The 7,866-nt window shown below is 38.9% G+C and overlaps 1 long non-coding RNA gene across 2 annotated transcripts in view; it reads right to left on the reverse strand.

Annotated features, from left to right (window-relative positions):
• LOC108446039 overlaps positions 1-7,866 on the reverse strand; it is a 184,497-nt gene that overhangs the window by 23,113 nt on the left and 153,518 nt on the right. Inside the window, exon 1 of one of the 2 annotated variants that reach the window (XR_001861145.1) lies at positions 1,223-1,449. The exons of the other annotated variant lie outside the window; for it this stretch is intronic. This is a non-coding gene — a long non-coding RNA (uncharacterized LOC108446039). Of the gene's footprint in view, positions 1-1,222; positions 1,450-7,866 lie in introns of those variants that run through there. 2 annotated transcript variants of the gene reach the window in all.

The following is a 7,866-nucleotide window of genomic DNA, read 5'->3' on the forward strand; positions in this document are numbered from 1 at the left end:
CCATTTGAGTTATCATCAGGTGACATTGCTTGCTGCAGAAACAACAGATCCAAATATGTCTTCAAGGCACTACTCACCCTATTTTTTTGTATGTGGGGCACACACAAAAGATTAAAGTTTGCCCTCAGTCCCTTACACAGCATTACAATCCCACACTGCCTTACATTTTTAGCACCAGTTATGAAACTTGAATTCTTAAGAGCTGCTGTGTCTCAACAGAATCATTTCCACTCCATAAAGACTTCATTGTCCTGCCCTTGCTTTTGCTCATTTTCCTCTCCATATTTGGAACCATTTGCAATATACCCCAGCCTGTATCAAAAGCCCTCTCAGCGCCTGCCTTTTCTTCTGGGGATCATATTAACCAGAGAATGTCTCTGGCGACATATCCATTTGGATGGAGGGACTGGTGGCTGGGGCTGGAGCTGAGCTATTTGTATCAAGCACTGGATATATCAGTTTTCAGCTCTGCTGCTGGTTTCCAGAATGATCTTGACCAAAAGCACTCAGGCTTTTGGTTCCTTGGTTGTCTGTCTGGACAGCACAAATTAATCCTGTTTCCTGCTTCTGTATTTTGATATCAGTGTTGGGAGACAGGTTGAATATGCTGTAAAAAACTCCCAACTGGCAGAGTCTTTAATACTTGGGTACTGCAAACTTTGCAAAATCTGATTTTCTCTCTGATTTACACCAATATTGGAAGCAGAACTGGAAGCATTCAGTCTGACTCGTGGATCAGCAGTCTGTTCATCAGGAGGCATTTAGGCATGGCTCATTACTAGGAAGACTGTTAGACACATTTACATACACAATGCTTCTAATAAGTATTTATTCAGGGTTTCCTAATGGCTCTTTACTGAAATAGATGGAGCTGATTGTCCATTTCAGGCATAGCTGGAGGCACAGAGCATTGAGGCAGGCACTGAGAAGCAGTTCAGCACCAACACCCACCACCACAGCACAAGCTGGTTGTCTGTGCACACCGGGATGTGCTGGAGCATCAAAAATTTGGGACATCCCCCCCAGAAAATCAAGACTGGTGAAGCTGGTGGAGAGGGAAATGCATCATGAACCATAGAGGATTGACCTTGAGTGACTAAGCAACACTCTTCATTTAAAGGTGGAGAAAATGAGGAGTCTCATATTTTTTCCTAAATCTAGGACCAGATCCAGCTCTGCATTTTGAAGGATTTTTTTGTACACCATTCAGACCCAGACTCACCACGCTCCAACGTTTGTGCAGACCTTTCTTCCCAGGTGTAGGTTCCACTGAGAAAAACACCACAAATCAATGATCAGTGTGGTATTTTGCAGCTGAGGCTCCTCGGTGAGAGCACTCAGTGATAAAATCAGCACGTCCTTGTTCCTGCTGCATCTGTCAGGCTCAGCGTTGAGTTCATTTGAATACTGAAGGTTTCTTAAGAAATCCAGATTCCCATGGTTTATACTCTGTGCTGAAAGTGGGAATGCAGCTACTATGACAACATATTTGAGTTTTTATCCACAGTAAGAACTACTTCTATTACCTTTGTATAAACTGGTTAAGATGGGAAGAAATATCTCTAAGATATGACTCGCATTGATTCAATTAAAACCAAAAAACCCCAATCTTTTAAAAATGTAATGTATCAGTTCAGAGAAAAAAAAGTGCAGGTGAGGAAGAAAGATGATTTTTTTTCTGGGTAACAACTACTATAGTACCTGAAAGCTAAAACAAAAAATGCTTTAGTTTTTCCAGCCTCTATCCAGAAAGGTAAATAATTTGTTATTAGTTTTATCAGATAACATGGTTGCAGCAGACCTTTTCTCCTAACCTTTGAATTATACAAAACCTGTGATGTGTGATCTGGTAAAAATCTTGTTAGAGATAGTGAAATGGTCTCACAATCTACTGATTGCAGGTAAGTTTTGGGTCCCAAACTAAATTTTGGGTCCCCAGTAATGTAGTCAAAATGAATATAAAATATAAACATATATTTTTTGTAATAAAAAAAAAAAAACCACAAAAAAAACCCACAAAAAGTCCCATAGAAAATTGTTGTAAAATATATGAGGCATGGGAAATAAGGATGTGCCAGAGAGAGGTTTGGCAGAGTCCCTGCCTATTTGGATTTTGGTGCAAATGGTGAATGATATGGTATCGCTTCCCTGTGGACATTTACACAATGGGCAGCTGGACGTTCAGCCCTGCTGGGATAATGGTACCTGGGTGAGCCCAAAAATGCACAGATTAGAGAATGAAACAGGTTAAACCAAGCCAAAACTCCAGGTAATTCAGCTTCCAAACCTACAAATTGCTGCTGAGTGCCTTTCTCAGGGACATTCATCACAGTCAAATTTGTATGGCAAGGCAATAGGTGGCCTCCCAGTGACAGAAGAGCTCTAAATACAAAGTAAAGCACCAGATTTCCTCAACGAAATTGGGGATTCTCTTTTTTTTTTGTTTGCTTGCTTTGATCATTTTAAAAGATGTCAATGTAGACATGGTAGATCTGATTTAGAGGATATTTTTGCCCTTGTTATGTAGATATGTTTATTTTTTTAAATATACACACAAATATCAATGCTCTCACATTATAGATCTTCATTGAATACTTTTTATTTGGATGTCACTCAAATAATTGCACCTTAAACAGAGGCTCTGCATTGCACGTTTCACCCCCAAGTGCTGAGATGTGGGAAAAATAAAAGCAACTATAACTGCAGTTTGTGATAAGCATTAGACAGCAAATTAAACTATCAGAACTTCTTTTCTCTAAGAGCAAGAACAGCAACTTGTTTGAAAAGCTACAGCAGCTGCAGCTGGTTAAAGGCAGACACACAGTACCTTGTATTTATAGAGCCTAGTATTAATTACCAAATATAGAAATAAGGGGTTTAAGTCATGATGGTTAACAAATTTCTCTCAGCCTGATTTTTGTCAGAATTCAACAAGCTTAAAACACAGCAATTGTCTCCTTTTTTTGTCTTTCTTTTCCAATTCAGTGCACTGTAACAGTAGCAACCATAATTGTTAAGTAACAACTGCATTCCTAAAACCAAAATGAGGAATGGAGGTGCCTGAGCTATTGAGTTTGGTATTAAATAAGAGCTATTTTCCAGTCTTTTGAGTTATGGAATAAAAGAACCCAAACCAAAGCACATAATAAAATATTGTGTCTCTTTTCCCATTTGCTTTGACACCAATATTAGGAAGTCAATTTCCACCTGGTGTCATCAAAGATCCTTCAGCACAAGCTGAGAGTCTGATTTAACAGAAAGCTTCATGGTTGTGAGCCTGAAATGCCACAAAAGGGGGGCTCCAGGACAATCTGTGTGCTCTGACAAGGTCCCTGTGCTTAGACAGACTGATTTGAAATGCTGTAAATGTAAATATCCAGCTAATATTATTCCCTGATGAATAGGCTCCTTGGTAAGCATGAGGCTCGAGAAACTCAGAAAATATCAGCCCAGAGTTATGTAGCTGACAACTTTTTATTTTAGCTTGGATCTGCCTCACACAGCTACAAAATTCTCCCTTTTGCATCACAGCCAGGCAGGCTGGTTCTATCGCTTTGCAATACCCAGGTGACAAATGAAAACTAAAGCCCAATAATTTTCATGCAATTAGAAGACAATACAAAATTTAGGATAGGGAAATTATGTGTGTACATCAAAAAGAGAGTGCAGTTGTCGTTCTTTCCTGTGTCCTAAAGCTTACAAGAAACAATCCTGAGGCACATGAGGCACAAATGTTGTATCAATTGAAAAGCAGAAAAAAAACCCCAAACCAAACTTTAATAATATTCTCAATTTCAACTAAAAATCTTTCACAAAAAATAGCTTGAAATTTTAAAAACATAATGAAAGAAATTTGCTTTTTTAAATTACAGATTGTCCTACTCTGGTACTAACTACAGCAATTATCACCATTTAGAAAAATCATACTATAAATAAAGTGGTGTTGCTATCATAAAGATTTATGAAATCTTGGTATCACTCCTGTGATATACTTTGGAAGTGTTTTCCAAGGAAACTTTCTTATCCAATGTTCTCTATGATACTATTTCAATATTATAAAAAGTAGGTTTAGCATGAGATAATGAAGTTCAAGATACCCAGAATAGTTTGTAGCACTCATTATGGTTTGGACTATTTCTTAATTATGACTCCACTGCAGAAATCCTAAAGACAGAGTTTGATCAGCAGCCAGCAATAGAGCCTTCTGCAAATGAGACACAGCATGCAGAAGGACTTGTCTGAATGCCAAATAATATTTTATTATAATAAAATATATTTGTGAAACATAAATTTTCTGGGACAAGTCCAAACTGAGGGCTTTCCTCTGCAGGCTCAGGGGAAGAAGTGGAGATGGTACCAGAAGCACATGCCAGACCTTGAAGCTAGACTGGCTCTGCCCTCCCTTTTGAAGAGACAACCAACACTTGAACATTTTGATGTTTTTTCTGAAGGACTCTGTTCTGTGATACCCAGCCAGAAGACTTTCATGCTCTCAGAGATGTACTGAGGGCCATAAAGGGTGGCTCCCTCCTGCTACCTTTCAGTAGTGAGTTCTAACTGATCCTTCAAGCCATGTAACAAGTCACCTCTGCTTTGCTCCCTGCTCAGGCAGAGCTTGGGCTGCTCCAGCTGTTGCTCATCCCTGCTCCCTTTGTGGGTGACATGCTGCAGACACCAGGTGACAACCAGGGAGTCAGCCACCCCACAGAGAAACTCTGCATTTTATCATCAGTTGTGAAAACGTTTTAGAGAAGGACTCTCACCCTGGTGAAGAGGCAGTAGCACAAACACCCTGAGTCACTGCGCTCAGCCTCCCCAGCGCAAGGTTAAATCCGTGGTGCTTCTCCTCCACACAGAGGCTTTACACTGCCTCACCTTCTGTCTTTCTTCTCACTACCCATTTTCAGTAATTACTTGTGCTCATTAGTTTTTCTTCTGGTATTTCACTCATTTAAAGTGACTCATGCACTTTGTTATGCAAGAGCTTCATCTCTGCTTTCCCTCTTCTGCATAAGAGGGAGGGAATATTCCCAACTCTCACATTAATGAAGGCCCAGTTGCTTAATATCTCCTGCTAAAAACCCAATGAAAGCATTCTTAGAAAGATAATAGTTATGAAAAACCCCCTGTGCTATTATAAAAATTTGGATAGTTTACCAACACTTATGATTTTTTTTTCTGTGCAGACCCAGTTCTTAAATCTTTCCCAGAAACACAGTGGCATTGCAGCAAAGCTTGAAAAACAATTCCTTCCCTTTGGAAAGAGACTCCTCCATTTTGCCATCTGTCTTCATCAGACTTCTCCTGGCCAGAAGCATTTAAAATAATTTATCTAATAAAGCCCCTTGGGGCAGCCCTGTCTTGGTGCATGTTTGCCTTTGAATCCAGTTTGTTGGTGGTTTATAAAGAGCCAAATTAGCAGATGACACCCGAAGGGAAATTCTGCTTGTTCCCTCAAAGGTCAGCTCAGTAAAGAGAGCAACATCTTCGTTTTGGGACCCAGGGGCACCCCAGTGACAACTTCACTGCTGCCATATGCTCCAACCATCTGGGTGGACCCAGGGTGAGGGATGTGGCACAGCACTTTTTTTTCACTGAGGATTTCTAACTGGAACCGTGCACCTTTGGTAAAGGAATTTTCATTTCTGGGAAAGTGTGTTTGCAATAACCCCATCACCTGTATCACAAAAGGAGATGAGAAAGGGTTTGTGGTTGTTCACTGGGCATTCAGCTATTGGGCACAGTCCAGAAGGTGGAATCTGTCTCCTAAAAGTTCAGTCACTTATAGGCTGTGATTCTAAAAGGGAATTTGGGTCTAATGCTAGACACAGGGGACAATGTCAACTGATTTGCTTTATATATTCACTCAGCTATGTTTTATAGTTAAAAAAAAAAAAAGCCTATTATTTTTAGAAGGTTATGCCATCCACAGTTTTTAAGAGACACAAAATGCTTCCTACAAATAAGAGCAGGGCTTATGAGAGATTTTAGGTTCAATAAAGTAATTGAGAATTCTTTTAAATACAACTTTGCCATATTTAGTTTCAGCTGTTTTTTTAAATTAAGCATTTTCATGCTTGATAGGTGATTGGGTTACCATTCCAATCTTGTGCCTACAGATGTTGGATTCTCTCAGAATTCTCTCTCTACAAATGTGCATCTATCATGGGCATTTTTGACTCTGCTAGGATTGACAAGGAAACTAGGAACTGCCCAAAGGGTGAATATAAGACAAAATAGACTGCAAAGGATAGAAATCTGATGACCTAACTGCAAGTACTGCTGGAAATGTGAGATTCATAAGATCCAGTTTCTCTATCCCCATCATTTATGCAGTCATTCATGAGGGGCATTTTAGAACATTTTCTGATGGGACAGTTTTAATATTTTGAATTTCAAAACAACGCATTTCAACAGCTCATCTTCCCCTATGTTTTGTTCAGGTTTTTTTCAGAGATTTACTCATCTGATTTGCTCTATTCCTTTAAGAGAATGTTTTGGTAATCTGACTGGAAAAGCCTAGAAGAACATGGATGAACAGTAAAGCCAGGATTTAGATCCTGGCTTCATTAGTTTATCATTAATAAAGCATATATCAAGGACAAAATGGAATGTGGTGATCTGGATGAATCATGTCCCCCAACTAAAATATTGTGAACATCATCAATTAATCTAGTTTTTATTTGAAAATATTTAATAATGCATGCAGATCTATAATTTTCAGAGTATCTGCAGTTGACCTTTATATGTTTATAATAAATCACCCAAACCAAAGAATGAATCAAAAGGGTTCATGATCAAGCTCCATCACAACTATCTCACAGATGATTTGCTTTTTCAGATTATTGCCTGAGATCCATGCACTTGAGGTTCCGATGAGTGAAGAATAATTTTTCACTGTCTTTTACAATAAAAGGATCATCAAGAGATACTGGGGAATGACAGGTTCAAAACAAACAGGCAGACAAAAAAACCAACCAAACAAATCAGTTTCTCTTTTTCGTACTGTGGTTAATTGATCTCCTTGGGCATATGGGACACAACTCTACAGCACCTCAGCTGGCCTCAGCACCCCCAGGCATGGACCCATTCTTCCCAGGACAAGACAATTTGAGGTTTCTTCTCTTCCTACTTCTCAAATATAAAATAATTTCCCCCCCACCTGTTGCCCCAATCCTTTAGTGAAGAACTGAAAGAAGTAAATAAATGGACGACTCCAGGAAATGAGAGAGACTGTGAGCTCTCAATACACAGATAGTAAAATGTAAACTACTTTTCCATTTTCAGATCATCAAAGGCTACTGTTAATTAATTGTAGGCTGCTCTGAGGGATTGCTAGCAGTTGGTTTAATATATGTGAAGATCTCTTCTATTTCCACATTGGCTCCTCTTTGGAAGAACACTGATACCACGAGCTGCAATCACTCATTCCTGTAATAATATTGTTTGGCTTAATAAAGGGCAATAAAACATCTAAATTAATCTTTCCATGCCAAATGCACTACTAACCCCGTGGCAAACAAAAAGGGAAGCATTACAAATTTGTTTAATAACTTCTTTCATATTAAAAGAACTAAATATATACTGCAGGTTTTCAAAAAAAGGAAAAAAAAATTTCTAAAATAAATCATCCCTTGTAACTGTGCACTATTTCATCTTTTATGATTATTTATCTTTTAAATGTATCAGAGATAGTATTGTGCAACATAGTCCTAGGAGAGAATGTCCATGTATGTGTTCAGCTCTTCTATTTTAGAAAATAAAGTTGTTCCTGGGTTTTATGACATGCTGCACCATCCAGAAGCTCCACTGAGCTTTCCCACATCTGTTTGCAAATTGCAATTCCTCAGGCTGAAATGCCATCTC

Source organism: Corvus brachyrhynchos, unplaced genomic scaffold, assembly GCF_000691975.1.
Source record: "Corvus brachyrhynchos isolate BGI_N302 unplaced genomic scaffold, ASM69197v1 scaffold152, whole genome shotgun sequence".
Lineage (NCBI taxonomy): Eukaryota > Metazoa > Chordata > Aves > Passeriformes > Corvidae > Corvus > Corvus brachyrhynchos.